Source organism: Erinaceus europaeus, chromosome 23, assembly GCF_950295315.1.
Source record: "Erinaceus europaeus chromosome 23, mEriEur2.1, whole genome shotgun sequence".
NCBI classification, from domain to species: domain Eukaryota; kingdom Metazoa; phylum Chordata; class Mammalia; order Eulipotyphla; family Erinaceidae; genus Erinaceus; species Erinaceus europaeus.
The window spans coordinates 1,706,302-1,712,485 of record NC_080184.1 but is presented as its reverse complement, the minus strand read 5'-3'; positions in this window follow the sequence as shown (position 1 = coordinate 1,712,485).

The window sequence follows — 6,184 nt, the reverse complement described above, 5'->3', positions numbered from 1 at the left end:
GAGCTTATAGCAGTGTGAGTCCTGGGTTCATTTCCCAGCTCCTTCTTTGACCTCTTTCCCCACCACAAAAAAAAAAAAAAAAAAAGAAAAGAAAAGAAAAAGAAAATCCAGGATGTTGTGCTGTGATCAGAGCGCTGGACTCTCAGGCCTGAGGTGCTGAGTTCTATTCCCAGCATCACAGGTGCCCGAGGGAGGCTTCCTCCTTGCTCTCTCTCTCATGGATAAATAAATCTAAAAGGTATTCATAACAGAAGCTCACAGTTAGCCTCTTGTGTGCAGAGCTGAGGCTGGGGAGGGGGAGGGACATCAGCCTCTCTCGGATCTCTGAGCAGAAGGCTTCTTCCTCCCAGCACACCCCTATCCACTGCCCCCCCTGACGGGGTCCCCAGGACCCTACGCCTGGCTCACTCCGTGAGCCCCTCCCACAACCTCCACCATTGGCTCCATGAGGTCGGGGTCGGGTGCCAGGAGAGACCCCTCGTTCATGAGGCCCGAAGCCGCATGTCCTTGTCTCTCATGTCCCCTGCGGGGGCCCCCTGGGTGCTCAGAAGCCGCGGTCAGGAAAAGGGGGTGCTGGGGTCACACAGCAACACCAGGACCCGTGTCAGTTTGGGGGGTGCTAAGCAGAGAGGGGTGGCACCCCCACCTGCTGGGAGGCAGGCTTCCTGAGCAGCAAAGCAGGGCTGCCGGTGTCTCTGTCTCCCTCTCTCTATCGCCCTTCCTCTCTCCATTTCTTTCTGTCTCTGTTCAGTAAATAATAAAACTAAGTAAGATACCTAAAATGGAATATCTAATGATAGTAATAATAGCACCGAAGTCAAAGACTGTGGGGTGGGGGGGTTCATGTTGGCATAGGATGGCTGAGGACCTAGTGCGGATTGAGTTGTGGAAAATTGGGAAATGTTACGTATGTACAAATAAATTACTCACGGTCGACTGTAAAACATTAATGCCCAAGTAAAGAGATAAAAAGTAATAGTAATAATAATAATGTCTGAAAGGCAAGATGATACATTGACTTTCTTGGGTTCAGTTGTTGATTTTGTTTCTTGATTGGTTTGGTTCTGAGAGAAAGAGATGGAGAGAGAGAGAGAGAGAGAGAGAGAAGGAAGTGGTGAGAGAGAGAGGGATAAGAGAGGAGGAAGTGTTGTTCAAGGACTGTGTTGTTCCCAGTCCCCGGTCCCCACCTGCAGGGGAAGCTTCCCGAGCGGTGAAGCAGGGCTGCAGGTGTCTCTGTCTCTGTCTCTCTCCTTCTCTATCACCCTCCTCCCTCTTGATTTCTGACTGTCTCTATCCAATAAATAAAGAGAATAATAAATAAAAAATTAGAAAAGGTAGAAAAAAGAGAGGAGGAAGTGGAGAAAGGGAGTGATGGGGAGAGAGAGAGATGAGGTGGGAAGGAGAGAGAGAGGGGTGGGAGCAGAGGAGGCGGGAGGCATCTCTTGTAACCACGGTAACCAGCGTGTGTGTGCGTGTGTGTGCGTGTGTGTGTGTGTGTGTGTGTGTGTGTGTGTGTGTGACTGTCCTCTGCGGATTTTTCCAGCTCAGCTCAGGCTCAGCCCAGGTCGCCCCACAGCTGAGTGTCCTTGAGCTCCTGTGAGCCGGGCGGCTCTGCGGCTGTGCCCAGGTCTGCGCGTGAGCACAGAGGTTGTGGGTAGACAGACGCGGGTTCGAGCCCAGAGCTTGGGCAGGACTGGTGCCAGAAGGAGGCTCTGCTCTCCTCCTTCCCTCCCTTGCTCCCTCTCTCTCTCTCTCTCTCTGTCTCTCCCTCTCTCTCCGTTTCTCTGTCTCTCCCCCTCTCTCTCCCTCTCTCTGTCTCCCTCCCTCTGTCTCTCTCTCCCTCTCTCTCTGTTTCTCCCTCTCTCTCTGTTTCTCCCTCTCTCTCTGTTTCTCCCTCTCTCTGTCTCTCTCTCCCTCCCTCTCTCCCTTTCTCTCTCCATCTCCCTCTCTCTCTCTCTCTGTCCCTGTCTCTCCCTCCTTCTCTCTCCCTCCCTCCCTCTCTCTATCTCTCCCTGCTTCCCTCTTTCCATCTCCCTCTCTCTCTGTCCCTGTGTCTTCCTCCCTCTCTGTCTCTCTCCCTTCCTCTCTCATCTCCTTCTCTCTCACCCTCTCTCTGTCTCTAACTCTCTCTGTCTCTTGTCTCTTCTCTCCTTCTCCCTTCTCTGTCTCTGTCTCTCTCTGTCCCTCTCTCTCCTCCGTCCCCAGGGTCTGGAGCGGCCCAGCCCACACCACAGCGGCTGGGCCCGTGTGGAGGGTGCTTGAGTTACGTAAGAGGCCACTCACTCCCTGCAGGACGGGGCGGTAGGGGGACAGGGCTCTGCTATTTTTATCACTTCCTGTCGGCCGTCACCTGGCATGGCGTGGCTCAGAGGAAGGAAATGATGAGTCCGAGCGAGAGGCCTGGGGAGCAGAATTATGAACGCCGCAGAAAGAGAGGAGAGAGAGAGGTGAGCAGAGCCTCCCTCTGGCACATGTGGTGTGGGAATGGAACCCGGGGCCTGAGAGCCCAGCGCTCTCACTGAAGTCCATTTCCTGGGCCACCGGCCGCTTCTGCTGCTGTTGTTATTAACTGGTCACTTTTCCCCAGAGCCCCGCTGAGCTCTGGCTGAGGGCAGTGCTGGGGACTGAACCTGGGACCTCAGAGCCTCAGGCAGGAGAGGCTTTCGCAGAACCCCTGTGCTGTCTCCCCCTCAGCCCCCTTCAATGATTTTTAAGTTAAAATTTCACTGGCACAGCCCGGGGGGATGTTCAGTGGTTAGAGCACTGCACTCACAAGCCTGAGTTCAAATCCCAGCATCTGCTCCCCCCATCTTTCTTCTTCACTGGCCCCCTCCTTTCTCTCTCTCTCTCACTCTCCCTCTCTCTCTCTCCCCTTGTCTGCCTCTCTCCCTCCTTCCCGCCCCGTTGCTTTCCTCTCTCTGTCTCTTTCTCATCTCTGTCTCAGTCTCATCGCTCCCCACCCCTGCCTGTCCCCCCATCTCTACAGGGTCCCCTCATTTCTGCTTCTTGCTCTCTCCCTCCCTGCCGGCCTCCTGCCCTGGCCCCCTCCCTCTGCAATCTTCTCCACCCTGTGTCCCCATCCCCCTCATCTCTATTTCTGTCTCTCTGGGCTCCCCAGTCTCACTCCTTGGCCAAGGACCAGTGGACACAGCCCAGGAATGGCTTCTGGGGGCCAGGCTGGTGGCTTATTAGGCTAATGGACCCTTAGGCCCCTGGCCACTTGTTGGGCAGCTGGGACTAGGTGGGGAGGAGACAGGGAGGAGGAGGGGAGGGGGCACGGAGGAGGCTGGGCGGGAAAAGGGAGGGGGGTCTGAACAGCCACAGACCCGAAGCTCGGTCAGCAGCACAGTACACCGCAGCCTGGCCCGGGAGTCTTCCCTAGTGCCCTGGGGTCTCCCATGGGGTACCATGGCTCAAACCCTATCCAGAGCACCCTTCCAGTCCGTGGGGCCCAGGAAGGGACTCCAAACCAGGAGACAGGAGCTTGCAAGTCCTGCGTTCTCCCTGCTGAGCCATTTCTGGGTCAGGGGAATAGGTGTGTGTGTGTGTGTGTGTGTGTGTGTGTGTGTGTGTGTGTGTGTGTGTGTGTGTGTGTGTGAGGGGGGTTGGACTGGACTTGCGGCTCCTGCCACCTAGTGGGGAGGGGAGGCGTTACCTCTGGGGTTGGGCTCTGAGCGGCCTCTGGACCCTTCCTTTTGGGAAGGCCAAAACCGCTTATTATTCTTTATTTAAATTTAAAAAAAAATATATTTACTTATTTCCTTTTTGTTGCCCTTGTTTTTATTATTGTTGTAGTTATCATTGTTGTTATTGATGTCGTTGCTGGACAGACAGAAAGAAATGGAGAGAGGAGGGGGAGACAGAGAGGGGAGAGAAAGACAGACACCTGCAGACCTGCTTCACCGCCTGGGAAGCGACTCCCCTGCAGGTGGGGAGCCGGGGGCTCGAACCGGGATCCTCATGCCGGTCTTTGAGCTTTGCGCCACGTGTGCTTAACCCACTGCACTACCGCCCGACTCCCTATTTAAAATTTTTTTTTAATTATCTTTATTTATTTATTGGATAGAGACAGCCAGAAATCAAGAGGGAAGGGGGGATAGAGAGGGAGAGAGACAGTGAGACACCTGCAGCCCTGCTTCACCACATGTGAAGCTTTCCCCCATGCAGGTGGGGGGGGGACCGGGACTCGAACCAGGGTCCTTGAGCATTATAGCATGTATGCTCGACCGGGTGCACCACCACCTGGCCCCTGATTATTATGGTTGTTGTTTTATTAATTCATTTTTCCATCCGATGGGTTGTGTTCTGACCAGCCCTGGCTGTCAGCTGTGCTGGGGCTTGAACCTGGAACTTCTCACACTTCTTCTTCTCCTTCTCTTCCTTGTCCTCCTCCTTCTTTTTCCAACCAGTCTTGTGGGACAGAAGGCGTCATCTCTCTCCCCATCCCCCCTCCTACCCACCAGCCAAGAAATCATTGTACAGGTGCAATTGGGTTGGTCCTCTCTGTGTGTGTGTGTGTGTCAGGTGCAATTGGGTTGGTCCTCTGTGTGTGTGTGTGTCAGGTGCAATTGGGTTGGTCCTCTGTGTGTGTGTGTGTCAGGTGCAATTGGGTTGGTCCTCTCTGTATTTGTGTGTGTGTCAGGTGCAATTGGGTTGGTCCTCTGTGTGTGTGTGTGTCAGGTGCGGTTGGGTCGGTCCTCTGTGTGTGTGTGTGTGTGTGTGTCAGGTGCAGTTGGGTCGGTCCTCTGTGTGTGTGTGTCAGGTGCAGTTGGGTTGGTCCTCTATGTGTGTGTGTGTGTCAGGTGCAGTTGGGTCAGTCCTCTGTGTGTGTGTGTGTCAGGTGCAGTTGGGTCGGTCCTCTATGTGTGTGTGTGTGTCAGGTGCAGTTGGGTTGGTCCTCTGTGTGTGTGTGTGTCAGGTGCAGTTGGGTTGGTCCTCTGTGTGTGTGTGTGTGTGTGTGTCAGGTGCATTTGGGTTGGTCCTGTGTGTGTGTGTGTGTGTCAGATGCAGTTGGGTTGGTCCTCTCTGTGTGTGTGTGTCAGGTGCAGTTGGGTTGATCCTCTCTCTGTGTGTGTGTCAGGTGCAATTGGGTTGGTCCTCTGTGTGTGTGTGTCAGGTGCAGTTGGGTCAGTCCTGTGTGTGTGTGTGTGTGTGTGTGTCAGGTGCAGTTGGGTCGGTCCTCTGTGTGTGTGTGTCAGGTGCAGTTGAGTTTGTCCTCTGTGTGTGTGTGTGTGTTTCAGGTGCAGTTGGGTCAGTCCTGTGTGTGTGTGTGTGTGTGTGTGTGTGTGTAAGGTGCATTTGGGTTGGTCCTCTGTGTGTGTGTGTGTCAGGTGCAGTTGGGTCGGTCCTCTGTGTGTGTGTGTCAGGTGCAGTTGGGTTGGTCCTCTGTGTGTGTGTGTGTCAGGTGCAGTTGAGTTTGTCCTCTGTGTGTGTGTGTGTGTTTCAGGTGCAGTTGGGTTGGTCCTGTGTGTGTGTGTGTGTGTGTGTGTGTGTGTAAGGTGCAGTTGGGTTGGTCCTCTGTGTGTGTGTGTCAGGTGCAGTTGAGTTTGTCCTCTGTGTGTGTGTGTGTGTGTTTCAGGTGCAGTTGGGTTGGTCCTGTGTGTGTGTGTGTGTGTAAGGTGCATTTGGGTTGGTCCTCTCTGTGTGTGTGTGTGTCAGGTGCAGTTGGGTCGGTCCTCTGTGTGTGTGTGTGTGGGGGGGGAAGTCAGGGAGACACAGAACATTAGCTGAGGTTTCTACCTGCTCCAGGAAGGCTGCCTGAATTTCTCTACCTTCCTCTTGTTGAGAGGCGTGAGGGTGGACCTGGCCCCCTAATTTCTAGCCAGTAGCTCCCCTACACCCACCTCTGTACCAGCTTTTTAAAAAAAATGTATTTATTTTCCCTTTTGTTGCCCTTATTCTTTTATTGTTGTAGTTATTGTTGTTCTTGCTGTCATTGTTGTTGGATAGGACACAGAGACATGGAGAGAGGAGGGGAAGACGGGGAAGGGGAGAGAAAGACAGACACCTGCAGACCTGCTTCACCACCTGTGAAGCGACTTCCCGTGCAGGTTGGGAGCCAAGGGCTCAAACCCGGATCCTTACACTGAACCGGGATCCTTACACTGGTCCTTGCGCTTTGCGCCAGGTGTGCTTAGCCCACCGCACTACCGCCCAACTCCCCCTGTACCAGCTTTTTAAAAAC